Source organism: Leptonychotes weddellii, chromosome 3, assembly GCF_054177405.1.
Source record: "Leptonychotes weddellii isolate Sample4059 chromosome 3, ASM5417740v2, whole genome shotgun sequence".
Lineage (NCBI taxonomy): Eukaryota > Metazoa > Chordata > Mammalia > Carnivora > Phocidae > Leptonychotes > Leptonychotes weddellii.
In genome coordinates, this window is record NC_138371.1 from 43,517,422 (window position 1) to 43,537,738 (window position 20,317).

The following is a 20,317-nucleotide window of genomic DNA, read 5'->3' on the forward strand; positions in this document are numbered from 1 at the left end:
AGAGTAATGGTAGTGTTGGGCACTCCTAAACTTTGTAAGCAGGTACTCAGTGATGACATAGCACACTCCATTTTGAGTAATATACTCAGTGATAATTCTAACACTTACCAATTTTTCCTTCTCTTCTCTTTCATGGTAAGAGAAAGAATAGACAAATGTTAAAGAGTAAGAGCATCCAGTTATAGCTTCAATCTGTTAGGATATAAATGAATACATTCTATGTATTTAAAAATCAGAGAGTATAGAATAAATTATAAATCATAATAATATTATTACATTACATTTGCACCTTTCTGATTCCCTAGATTTTTTTTTTTTTTTTTTTTAGAGAGAGAGAGGGGGTGGGGGAGGGGCAAAGGGAGAAGGAAAGAGAGAATCTTAAGCAGGCTCCACACATGATGTGGGGCTCAGTCTCACCACCCTGAGAACATGGCCTGAGCTGAAATCAAGAGTCAGACAGTTAACCAACTGAGCCACCCAGGTGCCGCTGATTCCCCAGAATTTTTATAAGGAATCTTTACTAAAGAGGAAATTTGGGCTTACAGAGATGAAGTATCCTTCCCAGACCTATTATTTGAGAATAATAAAGTCCTTACATCTAGGTTTCCTGATTAGAATTCAGGGTTCTTTCTTTTTAAAATATGTCATATCTTATCCCAGTTGCCTCCATAGAAAGCTACAGGTGCACATAAACTTTTATGAAATAAGATTCTTAGATACACATTGTTCTGTAACCTCAGCAATATATCACTGTGGCATGAAAATTTTTGACACATTCTTACGTGTTTTCTTTTGGTGTATTCTCTTTCCTTATCCCATTCAAGTAGGTAATCAATTTTGTGATTTTTCTACCTTGGGAATTTCCTGGCTAGGTAGAAGTTCTGGCTGGGGAGAATAGAAATTGTGTACCAGACATTTCCTCTGTTTCCTGTCTTTTGTTTCCAAAAGCTTAAGCCCACTGAAGACAATAGAGTTCAATGAAAGAGAAAGAGCTCTTAAAGGATATAGAGTGGGATTTCCACAGACCGCAAAAATTTTCCTTGTTTGCTGGCGATGAGTGGAAGGTCTGTGGATTTATTCATTAAAAAAAACCTACCTAGTTAAAAAAATGTCTAGTTATGACATTCAGGTGTGGAAGTCCTCAGAGGGAATGGCCATTAGGTGCATCAGGAAAACTGATTTCAGTCCAGGATATCCTAACTTCATTAAAGACATGGTGTCTAACATGTGCTTGCAAAAGTAGTAGAGTAAATGTAGATCTGAAAGGTATATGTGAGCTGGAATAATTGAGGACTAAGTGATAATCAGTATAAACAAATGATGACTGAAATGACCCCCCCCGCCCCAATATCCTAGTGTTGACCAGGACCCCAAGACCTTAGTTCAACCCTAAGGAGGAATCTCAAGAATTGCTGATGTTGAATTTCATTTGAGCTTAGAAAGATGTAGGCTTGGAATTTAAATAAATTTACACAAAAAAGTAATGAATCATTTAAAAATTGCTTATATACCTAAGTTTGTGAACTCAGTTCATATCTGCTCATCATTCCTTTTCTTTTTTCTTTCTGATAGGATTTCTTTAGTATATCTCAGACCCTTTGTTTATTTCAATCTTTTAAACAACAATTTAGTTTAGATATATGTCTTAGTAACATATTTCTAGATTTCTAACCAATTTAAGTGCTTCTGTCTTTTTTAAAGATTGTTATTTTATTTTAATTTATTCATTTAAAAAATATTTTATTATTCATTTGAAAGAGAGAGAGAGAGTGAGTGAGCACGAGCAGGGGGAAGAGGAGAGGGAGAAGCAGACTCCCTGCTGAGGGACTTGATCCCAGGACCTGGAGATCATGACCTGAGCCGAAAGCAGACGCCCAACGATCTGAGCCACCCTGGGGCCCCGTATTTTATTTTACTTACTTATTTATTTTTTTAGAGAGAGAGAGAGGGCATGAGTGGGGAGGGGGAGGGGCAGAGGGAGAGGGAAAGAGAATCCTAAACAGGCTCCACACCAGCAGTGTGGAGCCCTGTGCGGCTTAATCTCATGACCCTGAGATCATGACCTGAGCCAAAATCAGGAGTCGGATGCCTAACAGACTGAGCCACCCTGGCACCCCATAAGGCTGTTTATTTTAGAGCAGATTTAGGTTGACAGCAAAATTTGAGAGGAAGGTACTACCGGAGATTTCTCATATACTTTTTACCCCCACATATGCATAGCCTCTCCCACTATCAATATCACCCACTAGGTTGGTACATTTGTTACAATTCATGACCGTACATTGACACATCATAATCATCCAAGGTCTATGTTTACATTATGATTTGCTCTTGGTGTTATCCATTCTGTGGGTTTGGACAAGTATATAATGACATATATTCATCATTATGATATCCTACAGAGGATAGACTACATTTAAAAGAATTGCATGTGTAGCTTTTAATGATCTACTGGTAACTTAAAGACCTTCAAGTCCAGTTATCTGTGACAGTGATTTTGATCACCTTTTGGAGGAATTTCACTAGGAATACAAACTTTCCTAGTTCAGATAAGAACCTTCTTATATTCATTGGGAATCCTAGGAAAAATGATTGATAATGAGGAAAAACCTTAAGAATATGTTATTTCTGTGTTTTCTCATCAGAAATCTGGTAAGGGATATAATTTTATTATCAATTAGCTCTTAAAAAAACTTTTCATAAAATGACAAGAAGTAAATGAAATAGAGTTTATTCATAGAATAGGTTTTTTGATAAAAATGATTTTCCATTTGAATCCAAATAGTATGGGATGGGTGGGATAAATGATAATGTTAACATAAAATGTGTATTAAAATTTCCCTTTTGTTTTTCAATAAATGAGATTATTTCATTTCTGCTTAGTTTATGTTTGTAGGATCTTTCATCTATCTATCTGGCATAGGTGGAATTTACTTTATGATACACACAAAATCAAAGCTATTACTGGTTATTGAAACAACAGCTAGTATTTTTTGAGAGTTTATTATAAGCCAGGCCCTTTCTTTAGTGTTGTACATATAGTATATGAGTTAATCGTCACAACATCTTTATGAGATAGGATTTATCATCATTACAATTTTAGGATTAAAGAAATGGAGGCATAGAGAGGTTCACTTTTTTGCTGATGTTCCTAAAGTTAGTATGGGAGTATTAGAATCAGACAGCCATACTCCTAAGATCTTTCAATAGTGTTTATTTTGCTAAGTTTTTGGAATACAAAGATGAAACTCTATTGTCTCTATTCTCAAGAAATTTACAATGTATTTCCATAAAAGGCAATTGTTTTAAAGGGGTAAGCTGGTTGAATAGAAATATAAGCATGAAAATCTCCCTAGAACAGTCTGAGATTCATAGAAAAGGTAGAATTTTAGCAAAACCTTCTAGAATGAGTGAGAATTTTTCAGTTGCTAAAGCATAGGTTGGTGTTCAGGTTGAAGAAATAGTGGGTGAAATTCTAAAGATTTAGAGAGTTTTGTGTATCTGAGAAAGAAAAATAATAGATATTAAAGTTTAGAAGCAGAGTAGCTCACTTAAAAAAATATGTCCTGAAGTTTTTACAGTTCTTTCTCTCTCTCTCTCTCTCAATTTTACACACACACACACACACACACACACACACACACACACAAGTTGCCTGAGAAAAGATATGTTCTAGTCTTCTAAATTACTGAGAAATGACACATCTATATTTTCCACTGTTGACAGCTTGACACTATTTTTTTCTGCTCCACAAAATAATTTGCTCCTTATTGGACAGCCCTAAAAGTTTAGAGTACAAACTGTCCAGCAGAGCAATTGCAGTTTTCTACTACTTTCACTTATTTCCATCCTTAACAATACAGTTACAAATAAATAGTGACTGCCCCAGCTGTTGCTGAGACTGATGTGAGGAAAAATATGGTAGCAGTCAGGTAGGCTTAAGCATTTAAAACTGTGAATTACCCAAGGTAAGGAATATCCAATTTCAGTAGGTTTAGTTAATGAGCAATAACATTTTCAGTGGAAGACAAAATAGCTTTAGCATGGGAGAAAGCTAAGCTGTATTGTCAATAGGTCATCTTTCCAAAGTCTCTTTGTTTTGTCCTAGTTTTAAGAAAATGAAGAACTAATAAGAGGATTGGTATAAACAGATTCATATTTAGAAATCTCGTAGTTGCATAGCCTTAGTACTTAAAATTATCATGGAACTATTGTATGTATACATTTTATCTCTGATTACATACATATAGTTCAGATGTTCATGAGCAATTAAAAATTATACTTTGTTTTCTAGCACAAAATAAAAATGTTATGAAAAAAACTCCATATGAATGGGAAGAAAGGGAGGCAAAACAACATTTCTCATATTTTACTATCCAGAGAAGATTTTGTTAGCATCTGGTGTTTTTTTCAATATCTTTATGAATGAGGTATGAATATTGCCATATTTCTTTTATAAGTGGGCATAGATTTGTAGAATTATAATACTAATAACTTGATAATTAGTGGGTATAGATTTATAGGATTATAATACTAATAACTTGATCATTATAGTATCTTATTACACAACTCTTTATATAATTCTGATTTGAGTGGGTTTACAGTCATCATCAAATCCATGGAATTTTGCTCATAAAACTGTCACATTTTACTCCCTTTGTGGCTCCTCTCAGATAAATATCAAATGATGTTTTATTTTTTGATATATAGCAATACATTTGATATGTAGCACATGAGGTATTATTTTTTGATATGTAGGAAATGCATACCTATTAACATTTGGTGGCTCTGTGGTAGTTTTAGAAAGCTAACGTCGCCTGATTATCAGCTGGGGTTTCCCTGCCCCTTCAAAAGTGGGTGGGCTAAGTTGTACCTCCCTTTGGAGGTTCACAGTTCTCTGTGGCACTTGTGGGAATTCCCCCAGGACTTCCATTCTTCAGTAACTTCTGCCTCGGAGCCACTGGTTCTGTTGATTTGGACCCAGGTTATGGATTATCTCACCTCCCTTAACAGGGCGCTCTGGTTACCCTCTCTGTTGGCTCAGACCTGGAATTCATCTCTGTTTCATGATTTGTTTCAAGTAAATGAACAAACAAAACTCTCACTCGAGCCATTTGCCTGCTTAGTTTTACAACGGAGGTGTGTGACTACGTGAGTTTGGGGCATATAATATTCCCACAAAATAACCAACTTTAAAAAATGAATATTTTTGGGATGCCTGGGTGGCTCAGTTGTGTTGAGCGTCTGCTTTCGGCTCGGGTCATGATCTCGGGGTCCTGGGATCGAGCCCCACATGGGACTCCCTGCTCAGCAGGGAGTCTGCTTCTCCCTCTGCCTCTCCCTGCTGCTCCCCCTGCTTGTGCTCTCTTTCTCTCTCTGACAAATAAATAAAATCTTAAAAAAAATAAAATAAAAATGAATATTTTTGTCTTAAAAGTTCTTCAGCCACTCAAGAAATGGGGATGTTTCACTGACCATCTCACATCATACAGCATTTCTGCCTCAGACTAGTTTGCTAACTTCTTTCTCCCTTGCCATGTTCCTATATTTTCCTTTTCCCCCTTTTCTGCATTTTTTGCATATTCCAAGTAACCCCAACTTACTCTCAGTTTTTTGTGGAGAAGTGAATTCATGTCTTTTACAACCTCTAATCTCAAAACATTGCATATGCAGACTCATTAGAGAGCTAATAAATGAAAGCCACCCTTTTCTGCTGAGCTCTTTGCAGCAGAAAAGGGTGACTTTCATTTATTAGTTCTAAGACCGCAGTATCATAAATATCATTTTTTTCCATTACACTAGTTTTAAAAACAAAATAATTCTCATTTTTTATAAAATACTGGCAACACCAAATATCTAGATCTAGCATTTAGAAAATCAGTAAGTGCAACCTTTCTTCAGTTTCCTTTTCCTTCTCCACCTCTTTTACTTCATTTTCATGTTCTTCCTTTTAGCTTTTCTTATAAAAATGACTTTATAAAGATATCTGTATTTGAGTACTTTAAAAATATTCTGAAATTCAGTTTTGAAGTAAAATACAGAAAAAATTATGTGGATTTTTAAAAAATATAATTTTTTGGTCAGTAACTATGACTAGTTTAGTGTATTATATAATATTGGACATTATATATGGTATAATTATTTTATAGCATTTCATTTTTCTTATGGATAAGATGGTTTAATGTCAGAAGGTAAAAATTCCAGACCCAGAGGCAAATTTGGAAATTAGGAACAGAAATACAAAGTAATTTTAGCTGCAGTAAAAATAACTAAGATTGGGATAAGTTGGATGGTCATCAGGCCTCTGCATTTCCTCAGAATTCTATTATGTTGTTATGTATCATACAGGGAATATTCTTTTTTCACCAACAGCTTGCAACATATGAATTTTTAGTTTCCTCATTTAAAAAAACAATCTATTTATAACTAGTCTTGGGGTTCTAAAAGTGTGAGACACAATCAAGAATTTAGAGATGTTTGAGTGGCTCAGTATGGCTAGAATGTAGAATTAGATTAGGAATGTGACAGAACTTGAGATTGAAGGTATGGGCAGGGAACAGATGAGAGAATCCAGGTTATGAGGTTGGGGGGCAGTTATAAAATTTATTAAAGAATGTGTACTTCGTTCTGTAGACAGTGAGGAGCCATAGAAACATTTAAGTTGAAAGTGGTTTGGTCATTGTATTAGGAGGTGTTCTTTATTAATATTCTGCTCATTTATTTTCTGGTTTGCTTTCTGGGGCAGAAAGATCAGTGCCGTTGGCCTGGAACCACACCAAACCCATGGCCTATCCTTTTACTGCTTGGGCCTTTGAAAGTGACCATTACTGAGATACTATTAATAGTTAGAGCTATGAACAAATTACTACTCTATCTATGTGCTTTTTTTCTTTTGCAGTTTCATTAAAATATGGTTGTGTACTTGTGAACATTTTCATTTTGCTTCCCAGAAGAAACGTGGATTGAGAATGGCTAATGTAGAGAATGTGGAGAGAGGCCAGTAGGAATACCAGTTGGAGATGATCTCTGTCATCTTGAAAGGTGATGTGATCTGAACTAAGTAAGTGTTTTTGTGGGTGGAGAAGAGGGGACGCAGATGAAAATGTCAAGTGGTGTAATTAATAGAAAATGATCAACAATAGCATGTGGAAAATGAAGGAGAGAAGAGGAATTAGATAATTGCAATTTTTTTTGTGTGTGCAGCTGATTGTACACTGAGATTCAGGGAAATTCAAATGGAGGATTAAATTTTGGTAAAAAATTGGTTGAGAGGGGTGGGAGGAAGTTCGTTTTGAATATATCAAGTGTAAATGTTCTGGTTCTCAATTGATGGTTTATGTTTTCAGAACCCTCTGCTACTTGCTTTAAATTTACGTTGAATTTTCAGTAAAGGAGGAAATTCCATCTTTACAATTTAGCAAAAGCAGAATGATATCTATGGTGATATAAAGAATGATTGCAAAAATATAAGAATAGCCTCCAATTAACTTCTGCTCCTCGGTGATAGCTGGAAAAGACTTTGGCCTATGCCTTCTATTCATTCGTCATTCTTATTTCTTACCAGCATTATATTTGTTAAGACATAAGACCTTATATCTAGTTTAAGAAACTAGATAACCTTAACAATGATAAAATTAGAAAACTTAATTGTCATTAATTACAACATTCCCTTTTTATTGCAGAAAATTTCAAATATATGCAAAACTAAAGATAAGTGCTTAATAAACCCCATGTACCCATTACCCAGCTTAAGCAATTATTATGGCCAGTCTTTTTTCATTAAACTCCCTCTCCTCCTATCCCCCAGGGCACTAAAAATAAAGCAGCTTTATTGAGGCATAAATTACAAACTATAAAATTTACCTATTTTAGGTATAAAATTCAGTGATTTTGGTAAATTTTCAGAGTTGAACAAACATCTCCACATCTGGTTTTAGAACGTTTTTTATCATCCTGAAGAGATTCTTTACACCCATTTTCCTTTGCTCTCTTTTCCACCCTGAGACCCCTACAACCACTAATCTACTTTCTGCTTCTATAAATTATAGCATTCTTTTATTGGTAATGGGAATAATATTTACTAGAGAGCTGTTTTGTGTGAAGAAGTTTCTCAAACCATATTTATATAATTTTTGGTAACCCTATGATATAAGTACTCATTATCTCCATTTTAGAGATGAGGAGACCAAGTGATGTAAGTGATACACTCAAGATCTCATCTTGGAGATGGTAAAGAAGTCACTCAATCCAAACCTGCCAAAAACCCAGCCTTCTTTTTCTACATGCACTGCTTTATTGCTTATGCCATAGTGTTTACAAATACTTTCATATATTCAGTTATCCATCATCTTCTATATTTATAGTATCAAATTTGGGGTGATGTTTGCTTATTAACTTCTGTTAAAAATCTGTTGCTGCTCTTCCTGTTTACTCTTACACTGTGTTCCTGAAGATGTTTCAATACAGTATTTCAATAACTAGATTTAAAATTTTTTTAAAGGAATAATAACTTTTAAAGGTACATGTAACTAAAATTTCTTACACCTCCTGGAATGCCACAAAATGAAGAAAAACAGTAATTCTCTATTGTTATTAGTGTGACTCAGAAGATTCTACAATTTCTTCCCTTTCTGGTTATAAAATAATGAAGTTTAGGAGGGGTGAGGTACAATGTAGTTAAATTTTACTGTTTTTTTTTGTTTGTTTGTTTCCTCATTAATTCCTGTAGTTTTATAACAGAAGATTTAAAGGAGTCAATCTAGTAGTTTTCACTCCCCACTAAAAAATTATAGGAAAGAGTTTTATGGACAAGTTATATAACATTTGGTTCCCAGCCCTTACGAGATCATCAGAACTATTTGGGGAGCAAAAAAAGAAAAAAAAAAACAAACAAATTTTGTCCAGGCCCCTCACTGGCACTACTTTTTTTCTTTTAAAACATTCCAAGTAATTCTAGTGTGCAGTCAGAATTAAGTCATAACCCGCAAATCCAACGTAACATTTACTTGGGGATTTCTGAGCTCTCTGCCAAAGTCTCCTTCCCAACATTGTATTTACTTTACTATGTCCAGAGTCGCATGTAGATTTTTTTTTATTTTTAGAGTACCTATTATTTGATCATTTCAATTTGGCCTTCTGCAGGACACTTACAGAGATAACTTTTCATCTTGACTGTCAGATAACTGATTTCTCAGTTGTTCCTATCTAGGGTCCAAACTGCCTAAAACGTCCTACCTAGATCATTTCTGACTTCTGCAACAAAGCATTTCATTGCTACCTTAACTTACAAAATGTTATCCCGGAACCTATTTGACAAGTGTTACAGGTTTCACAGCAATCTGAAGGAATGTGTTTCCACTGATTCAACACCATTGCTTACAGATTTTTCCACAGCTCACAACCAATGACAGCACATTTCCAGTCAGATAGAAAACCAGTCATTCTAGTAGTATCAGAACATAGAGATAGGGAAAGTATTTTTTTTACAGGAAATCATTAAAAGGAATTTTTTTTTTAGAGACACATACAAAAACAAATTTACTTATATTTTTTTGTGTGTGGAATGAAAGCAGGTAACTTTCATTTATTTTAAGGGTATAAAAATCTCTAAATGTCTGCTTAAGTTTCATATTATGGTCAGTATAGCAGAGGTGAAGGTAAAAAGAAAAAGAGAGTATGCGAGAAAAATAATAGGAAAGAAAAAAGAAAGAAATGAGAGGACAAAAGGACTATTTGCCAAGAGATTAAAGGAGAGGAAACACTTGTATCAAATGGAATGGAGTCTACAGTCACCTCATTTCATTAGATGGTGCCCAGTGTCCTCCACCTACGGCCCCCGGAGAAGGGGGACTGGAAATAAAGCCCTGGTTTACTCATTAATCCTCTGCGTCTTGGTACAGGGTTGCATGCCCCAAGGAAGGGACATCTTAAAAAACAAACAAACAAAAAAAACTTGTACAAAGTTACCTCTGGGTTTGCAGAAGTCTAGAGAAAAGAGAAAATGAAGAGCAAAGCATATGCCAGTGGAGGGTTGGGGTGGGGGGATGGGGAGAAGAACTTCAATAAGAAGGAAAAGGAGGGGAAAAAAAGAGAGAGAGAGAGGCAAGATAATGTCATCTTGTCTTCTTTGCAATGCTTCTCCTTCCACCTGGAATGACCTTAGACTAATCATTCAGTGTGTGAACACTTGTTCATTAAGTGTCAGCTTAAACATCATCTCTGAGGGAAGACCATTTGTGAGTCTCTAGGCAAAATTGATCACTCCTATACACACATATACATGTACATACTCATATATGTACTATATTAATTTGCCATATTCCCCATATACTTGTCATATTCTCCTACACATTTGAACAAATACTCTAAAATATTTATTTTGAACAATTCAAAATTATTCAAAATATTTGAACAAAGAATTCATAGCCCACTAACATTTTATTTATTTATTTATTTATTTTTTTAAAGATTTTATTTATTTATTTGAGAGAGAGAGAATGAGAGAGAGCACATGAGAGGGGGGAGGGTCAGAGGGAGAAGCAGGCTCCCTGCCGAGCAGGGAGCCCGATGAGGGACTCGATCCAGGGACTCCAGGATCATGACTCGAGCCGAAGGCAGTCGCTTAACCAAATGAGCCACCCAGGTGCCCCCTAACATTTTTTATCTATTAAACATCAATTTTCCCATATTTACAGAAATGATAATTTTCCTTATTTATAGGAACCTTAGATTTTTCTGCCAGATGGGAGATAGAAGATACTACTTTAACATTTGATTTGTTTTCAAAATTCTGAAAGAAACTTCTGTCAAAATTTATGACAAGAATTTCAAAAAAAGTTATTAAACTGTATTAGACAATCATTTAATAGAGAAAAATAAATGTTAATGGGGGCGCCTGGGTGGCTCAGTTGGTTAAGCGACTGCCTTCAGCTCAGGTCATGATCCTGGAGTCCCGGGATCGAGTCCCACATCGAGCTCCCTGCTTAGCAGGGAGTCTGCTTCTCCCTCTGACCCTCCTCCCTCTCGTGCTCTCTCTCATTCTCTCTCTCGCAAAAAAAATAAAAATTAAAATTAAAAAAAAAAAAAATGTTAATGTCAGCAGTTAACCTCAGCCAAGACAGCCAGCATTATAACTCAGTAGATCCAACTTAGTCTAATATGAAATATTAGAGACACAAAAGGAAAAGCCATGTATATTTTATTTGTTTGTTTGGGAAGTCTTGACCCTAATTTGAACTCATTTGACTTAAATAAAAAATCTCAGGAAATGTAAGCCAACAGAAATTCCACTTCTTTCTCGGCCAACATAATAGCACTGTGGAACAGCTGAAAACCACATTTTCGTGTGTTTGTAATTTAATTCTCTTCTACCACCTGCATGTGGCAAACAATTCTCTCACAGTTGCCAACTATAGATTTGCCAGCTGTTGGAAAAAATGGAAGATAAATTTAACTCTTTAAAAACATTTTGACTCACTAGTTACACTCACATGTCAATCACATATATTCTGGTTGTCATTCTAATTGGTCATCTAGAATTTTGCCACTGCATAAGTGGAATGGGTATTGTTGGTTCAGCCAGTTGGCATTGTACTGAGATAATTATTGCTATTTGAAGTTATTTATCAAAGCTGTTGAAACTAAGGGAAAAGGATGGGCAAACCTGTCTGAAGTTTCTGTGTCTGAGAGAGTTATGATAAAGGGAGTGGTTCAGCTGAATAAGTGGTTCAGCTATACAATAAGTATGTAGAGTTTTACATACGTGGGTTCAAATCCTGCTTCTTCCTCTTTCTGGCATTGTGACTTAGAAGCAAGTTTTATTATTTCTCTAATTACAGGTTCTATATCTGTAATATAGGGATATATTTATCGTACATATTTATTGAGCTTATATTATGTACCAGACACTGGATAAGTGCTAGGGGTGCAATGGTGAGCCAAATAGCTATGGTTATTGATTTTATGGAACTTATAGCATAGGGAGGGAGAAACAAATTAAGAATAGCCACAAATAAATCCATTATTTCAAATTGCAAAACTTTTGTGAAGGATATGAAAGATCATAATGTGAGAATCTAATTTAGATTGAATAGTTAGTGAAGGCTTCTCTAAAAAAATTCTGTTTGATTTGAGATTGGAATAATGAATAGGAGATCCTATGTAAAAGAACAGGAGCAAAGGAGGAAAATATGTATTTTAGGGAACAGCATGTGCAAAAGTCCAGCACTTTCAAGGAACTGACGACAGAAGGAGTGATAATGATGTAGTTGAGGCTAGAGATAGAGACTATAGAGGGACTTGGTCATGTGGGGAATTTGAAATACCATCTTCAAAGCTATATGAATTTACTGAAGGAGGATTAAAGCAGAAGAATTATAAAATCAGATTTGCTTTTTTTTTATATTGGCATTTTTAAAAGGTCACTTCATGTGCTTTTTTGAGAATGGTCTGGGGAAGGGGGACAGTAGACAAAGAGAATGTCATAAGTTGGGTAGCTTGTTGTGGTCTTGGGGAAATATGATGGCAGCTTCTAATACGGTTGAGATAAAAAGAAAGGATGGAATTCATAAGTAGTTAAGGAACACATCATTAGACTTAGCAACTGATAGGGTATAGAGTAAGAGGTGATAAAGGAGAGAGAGTTGTCAATGTTGACCCTTTTTCAGTCTTAAGTAACTGGATATATGTTTGTACCATTCAATGAACAAGGAACCCTCAAAGAAGATTACCCCTGAAAAAAGACTGCTGGGACATGTTAGTTTGAGGAGAGTTTGATACATTTGCTACATCAAGGAGACCTTCAAATATAGACATCTGAAGCTGTAGAACAGATTAAAAATGATGACATAAAAATGGGAATTATCTGTGATTGGTTAGATTGCCTGGGGGAGAAAATAGAGGATAGGAAAGTAGATTATAAGAAGAGAAAAGGGCTAATCCACTGAACCCTTAGGGATATCAGTATGAGTAATCTAAATAAAACATTAGATGCAAGTGTGGGTGACTCAGGAGTGCCTGACAGTTTGGGAGGAAAGTGGCCTCATTGAGCAATATATATTCAACTTGGTAAGAAACTGTTAAACTGTTCTTTTTTTTTTCTTTTTTTAAGATTTATTTATTTTAGAAAGAGAGAGAACAAGCAGGAGGGGTAGAGGGAGTGGATAGAATCCCAAGTCGACTCTGAACGGAGTGTGGAGCCCTTTGCTGGGCTCGATCTTAACAACCCTGAGATCACCACCTGAGCCAAACTGAGAGTCTGATGCTTAACCAACTGCACCAACCAGGTGCCCCAGTGAAACTGTTTTTAAGAGTAGCTGTACCATTTTTGCATTTCCACCAGCAAAATGTGTAAGTTCCAATTTCTCCACAATCCTGACAGCATCGGGTAGTGTCAGTATTTAGCCTTAAATGTTTGTTTGTTTGTTTGTTTTTTCCAAATTTTATTAGATGTGTATAGTGGTATCTCATTGTGGTTTTCATTTGCATTTCCTTAATGGCTAACAAAGTTGGGACTTTTTTCATGTGCTTATTACCTGTATATTTTCTGTACATCTTCTTTAGTAAAGGATTTGTTCAAATATTTTTCCCGTTGAAAAAATTGGGATATTTATTTTCTTATAGCTGAGTTTTGAGAGTTCTTTACGTATTTTGGATATAAGTCTTTTGGATAGGTGATTTACAAATATTTTTTCCCAACCTATGTAGTTTGTTTTTTCCTTTCCTTAATAATATCTTTTGTAGAGGAAAAGTTTTCAATTTTGATAATGTCCTATTTATCATTTTTGTCTGTAATAGATAATGCTTTTGGTATTTTAGCTAAGAACTTTTTGGAAAGACCATGATTTCTACACTAAGTTTCCTTTGTACATTTGTAAAAATTATCCATATATATATGGTTCTATTTCTGGATTCTCTGTTCTGTTCCACTCATCTGGAGCTCAGTGCCACACTTAGCTTTATATTAAATCTCAAGAGCAGATTGCATTGCATTAGTTTTCCAACTTTGTTCTTCATTACCAAAATTATTCTGGCATTTCTAGGTCCTTTCCTTTTCTCTGTGAATTTTAGAATCAGCTTTCCAGTTTCTACATAAAAGCCTATTGGGATTTTGTTTGCGATTGGGTTGAATCTCTAGAACAACTTAGGGAGAAATGAGACAGAACAAGCTTCAGTGAGGGAAGAAGCAAAATTCATGTTTTGTCTTCAATGGGTATGCCATTGAGTGTTGGTGTTTGGACTAGTGGGCAAAAGAAAATGTGGAGTATGCTTAAAAAAACTAATTATTAAAAAGAGAAGACAGAAGAAAAAGAATGTTTGGCTATTAGGAATGAAAATCCTAGTAGAATCAATGAATGATTATTAATTATTTTGGATTCAGTATGGATGTAGGAGACACTGAAAAGATACTGAGTGATTTAAATTTGAGAGGATGCATACTATATTCGCATAAAAGAAACATTCAAGACTTAATGATTGCCCTAGTGGATGCAAAGCAGAGTAGTTATTTTAGCTGGGGTGGGGAGAGATTATACCAGAAGCGTTGAACTGAATTTTTGCGCACTGTAATTTCTGTCTTAAATAAAATAAAAGTAACCACTGTGATGCTATCCATTTCCCTAACTCAAATGTCTATAATTAAGCAACTGAATTCACCCATCCCTACTTATTATAAGTGTCAGTTTTTAAACCTTAAGTAGCTTTTACAGTGCTCCTCAACTGAACAGAATTTAACAAAATAGAATAAAAATGTCTCAGGGATATCCAAGAACTAATGAATAGATGGCTTGTTTCCTTGCTCTTTAGTCTTTATTAATAGATACAAAGAGAGCTATATATTAGGTGACTTTCCTCATAGACCATAAAGTTGCTGCTTTCTTACCATATTTATTTTACTACTTTAGTTCTCAGTACCATTTGAAATACTTAGAGAAGTGCTTTAAGAGGTATGTAATGATACAGAGACTAAGAAATAAGGGACTGGATAAGGAATTAGTGTAGGAAGACTGGATGTACAAATAAAACCCTTACTTGATAACATGAAAGTGTTTCCAAGCAGGTTTTGTTGGCTTATCAACACCTCTGCCTCGAGTAATAGCAAAATAGGAGTTAACATTCCAAATGTTTGGTTTGTAAAAGACAGGTAGTTAAGGACAGATCTAACTGAGGAACACTAATTGCTTTGTTTCCCTGCATTTCTCAAGGTCAGTGTGCTTATGTGTAATAGTTAAAATCAGGCTTGAGATGAAGTAGAGTCTATACTCTGCAATAATCATCCTCTAAATAGAATTCGTTTTCCGGAAGGGGAGTTTTTAAAGGTCTGACGTCAGCGTTTAATCAAGGGCTTAAGATTTTGTGGAAAATATATAGACTTGTAGGGTTGATAATTTGATCCTACTTCCTAGGGAATGCATCTTGTATGCCATCCACTTAACACATCTGTGATATATCAGGACAGGATTTTGAGCTTTTCAGTGAGTGAGTGTTGAATATATTGAATAAATGATAAAATTAGGACTCGGATCTTAGTTCCCTTAATTACTAGTTCTTTATTTACTTTAAAAGTAAAATTTAAGCTCCAACAAATTAGACACAGTAAATACATTTTCTTATAGAAATCTGGTTTACAAGTGTTATAAAACAACAAAAACAACAACAAAAAAGCCCAAACCCCAAAATAACCCCTCAAACAACCCTACAGCCAAATATCTTTAAGCCTTACTATCCTTAAAAGTTTGGAAAAGTAGTTGATGATATTTTGCTAAGACTTTAACAATTGACAAGTTTCCTTCCTCTTATTTAGAATTGCTTCTGCATTGACTCACTCTGACTCCAGTATTGCATTAGCCTGCTTTACAAATGGGTAATGGAGAGATAAGGGGATTAAAACTTTTGGAGACATATTTGGCAATAAACAATATTAAATCTTTCACTAGGCTACCGACAGCATTTGGACAACACACAGATCAAATCTTGAGGCACTTTGAGTCACAAAATTGAATTAAAGGGTCCAAGAAGCAATGTGAAATGAAACTGTGGATTTTAACACACCTGGGACTTTCTGGTGTCTAAACATATAAGTCTCTACTTTTTTGAGGACAAAAAATTCTAAATGTCAGCATCAAGACAATGTGAAAGTTTCAAATATAGAATTGGTTAAAGCACAGGAGCTCATTAAAGGGAATATATGAAAGAGTATTTTGAATTTTATTTTAGTATATATTTTTATAAATTCTCAAAGCCCTTTAGGGCTCTATCTGTCATCACAATTTTCAAGAATTGTTAAATAGAGCTGATTATTTTTTTTATGTAAGTTGTGGATAGTTGTTCATATACTATGAGATTATCACATTCATCAAGCAGTGGAGACTTCTATGGAGTGTTGCATTTCCCTTTAATAATTAAAAATATTTTTTAATTAAATAAATACCTAATTATAGTTTAAAATGTCAAATAATGCTTAGTGTTATTAAAAATGGTCATTCCTACCAATTTTCCAACACAGTCTTCTAGTGTTTTCATTGTTTCTTCTGGCATTTGCCTCCATGTGTTTAAACAATTAAATTCTGCAGTATTTTGCTTAGTCATTTTTGGGCGTTGTCTATTGGCTTCTTCCTGTAATAATTGTAGACTTTACTTCTTTCCTGCTTATATCCCTATTTCCTTATATCTCTCTTATATCCCTCTTTCTTGCTTCCTTAATTGTGTATGCTGATATTACATTTTTTTGTTAAATCCATAGTTACTCTTTTCATTAGTATGATTATGTAGAAAAGGTTAACTGCCAAGCCAAGTTGTACACCTTGTTTACATTTCTGTTCCTTTTTTTTTTTTTAAAGATTTTATTTATTTATTTGAGAGAGAGAGAGGGCAAGAGAGTATGTGCACAAGTGGGGAGGGGCAGAGAGAGAGGAAGAAGCCGACTCCCTGCTCAGCAGAGAGACTGATGCAGGGCTCCATCCCAGGACCCTGAGATCATGAACTGAGCCTAAGGCAGACACTTAACCGACTGAGCCAACCAGGCGCCCCTACATTTCTGTTCTTGTACAACATTTTATTTTTCAGCTAAAAATCATTACATTTTTTTCTGCTTTGAGAATTACCTCATTTTATTATTTTGTGTTTTTTGTTTGTTTGTTTTACTTTCATTTGCTTTATTTTCTTCAATCTATGACATCTTGGTTTCTTTACCCTCTCCAAGAGCTTGGTAAAATTTTCATTACAGTTTTCCACAGAGTCAATCTTATCAGTTAATGTATCTGCTTCTATTTTGGTTTTCTTCAATAAACGGGTCATCTATCTGAAAAAATTCCTCTCTCCTCTTCTGTAGAGGCTTCCTAACAGCTGCAGAAGTGCTATTTTGGAAATTCCTTTGGCCTCTCCTCTTAGATCTCTAAATTTTCCAAGTTCTGTGTCTCTCTTTTCCTTGCTGTATTCCCTCTGGCAGCTTCATGATACTGAATACCTGAGACATTCTGAATGTCAGAAAATGTTTTTTTCTCTGCCCATTTTTTGAGTGATAATTTGGATAGATTTACACATTTAGGTTAGAAATAATTCGGCCTTATAAATTAAGGCACTGTTCCACCGCCTTCTAGCCTTCATGCTGATGTGCTTCTTTTTATATGACCTACTCCTTTTTAGGATCGTCTCTTCTTTCCTGTTGTTCTGAAATTGTATAAGGATGTGCTTTGGTGTAGATATTTTTACATACATTTTGCAGGCACTGTTTAAAAGAGACTCATTTCATTCTGTTCTAGAAAATCTTCTTATAGTTTTTGTTTAAAATAGTTTTCTTTCAGGCGCCTGGGTGGCTCAGTTGGTTAAGCGACTGCCTTCGGCTCCGGTCATGATCCTGGAGTCCCGGGATCGAGTCCCGCATCGGGCTCCCTGCTCGGCAGGGAGTCTGCTTCTCCCTCTGACCCTCCTCACTCTCATGCTCTCTGTCTCTCATTCTCTCTGTCTCAAATAAATAAATAAAATCTTTAAAAAAAAAAAGAAAGTCAGGTTGATCTTTAAAAAAAAAATAAATAAAAAATAAAATAGTTTTCTTTCATCCACTTTCTCTGTTCTTTTTTTTCTAGAAATTCTTCCCCCTCCCAGTCCTATTGAGATATAATTGATATATAATATTTTGTAAATTTAATATATACAATGTAATAATTTGATATATGTGTATATTGGGAAATAATTGCCACAATAGAATTTCTGGAAATTCTTTAATTCACCTTTGCGCTTCCTTGTCCTATCCCCTAGTTACTTCGTTCCTTTTTCCCCTTTCCTGTTCTCTTCCTTTCTTGCCCCTCCCATCCCCTGCCCTCTCTTCCCCTTGTGGTGCCTGCCTCCTCTATCACTTTCTTTCTTTCACTGCTTTCTTTGAGAGACTTTGACTTTATCATCTAATCTTTCTGTGTTCATTAAAAAGGAAAACAAACTTCATGTCATATTTTTAATTCCTAAGAACATTTTCTTGCTCTGTATTTATTTTGATCCTTACAGTCTTTTTTTCTTTAAGAGATGTATTATTATCTTTTATCTGAGGATATTATTGTAGTTTATTGTAAGGTTTATTCTGTTCTCTTCATTATCTCTGTATCATCTGAGTTCCTTTGTTGGTTTTGGTATGTATTTCCATGTGGAGATTTTGCTTGTGTGTTTGGTATTTCTTCTCTTATAATTCATTTTAAGAGTGAGTCGCTAAAACTCTGCTGGAAATTATATGCACTGGTGGGCATTGTTGAATCATGGATTCTCTCTAGGATAATCAGGTAACCATCAATTTTTTTTTCTCATTCTTGTTTTAAACTTTAGATCTTCACATGTCAGTATATAAAATCAGAGATTGACTAATTTTTTTTCTGTAAAGGACCAGATAGTAAATATTTTAGGCTTTATGGGGGCTATACAGTCATTGGCACAACAATTTAACTCTGCCCTTATGGCGAAAGGAGCCATAGACAATGTGTAATTGAATGGGTGTAGCTATGTTCCAATAAAACTTTCTTTGTTAAAAAAAAAAAAGTGGTGAGCTGAATTTGTCCCGAAGGCTCTCGTTTGCTGACCCTTGTATGAAAACATTACTCTTTTAGGGGTTTAATTTCTCTAGGAATGATTTCTCCAAATTTTTACCAAGAGTGGAGGATGAGGCAGAAAATCAATCTGCTGATGTTCTAGAGCTGGGTAAGGAAAAGAAGCTGGGGATTGTACCATTTAATATGGAGATCATCACTTAGCATAGTCTAGTATCTCACCTTTCTCTTCTTCTGCTTGATACACCCAAATCCTATGCTCCTATATTTCATTTTATTGATAACAGTGTTTTTCAAACTAATGCGCATATGAAATACCTAGGGAACTTACTGAAAGCAAGTTCAGATGTATCAGGTTTAAACCTGGGCTGGGGAGTCTATATTTCTCATAAGCTTCTGAGCGATGCTGGTGCTGCTTGTCCTAGGAGAACACCTTGAATAGCAAGAGTGTAAATGCCACATCTTCTGTAGGTAGAACAGAGAAAATATCTATTCTCTTTAGAGACTTTCAAACAGTCTCAATGTTTTCAGCCCCATTTCTCACTCCTGCCTTGCATGGCTTAGGTCCCCAAGTCTTTCTAGTCTTCTGTGGGGAAACTACCTTTTTGTCCATGTTCTCTGTAGGAAGCTAGATTTTAAATTCCTTATCTAAGTCATGTCCAATTTTTTTCATATGTATATCATATATATACATATATATTACATACATACATACATATATACATATACACACATATATAAAAATATATTTGGGGTTCCTTTCTTGGTTTTTAACAAAGATGGAGTTTATACTTTGCATTTTTAAAAAGCATTTGGAGCATTTTTTGAGAGAGTAAAAAGGAGAACGTGTTTGAAGTTGAAATTGAATTAGAAAGTAAACCATCATAAAACATTTTCTTGAACTATGTTGTGGCACTCCAACTTAATAACAAATCAAACTTTTGTTAAATCCACCCTGAAATGGCATAGGAATATAAATGTATGTATATAAGTAACAAATTCCACTTCTGGAATAATTCTTTAAAATGTTTGCTGAGGAAGTGGCAATCATGGTTATTAATTATTGAACTTTGGATTTTTGTCAGTTTTGAATTTGGTATTGAAAGGATCTTTAAGAAGAGCTTCTTCATTCCTCTCATTTCCATTATCTGAATTTATCTCTTAAAATATTTATATTAATAATAAGGTGAATTAAAAAAATAAACATACCATTTTGTAATGTAATACCTCATGGCGAGCCTGAGGCACAACTGGGAGGTAGGTGAAATTTGTTTTCACTATCCTAAACTTAT

General features: G+C 34.9%; 1 long non-coding RNA gene across 3 annotated transcripts in view; it reads left to right on the forward strand.

Moving 5' to 3' along the window:
* LOC145720504 (uncharacterized) overlaps positions 1–20,317 on the forward strand; it is a 507,675-nt gene that overhangs the window by 136,316 nt on the left and 351,042 nt on the right. For all 3 annotated transcript variants that reach the window (XR_014143477.1, XR_014143478.1, XR_014143476.1), the window contains exon 2: positions 6,899–7,041. This is a non-coding gene — a long non-coding RNA (uncharacterized LOC145720504). The remainder of the gene's footprint in view (positions 1–6,898; positions 7,042–20,317) is intronic.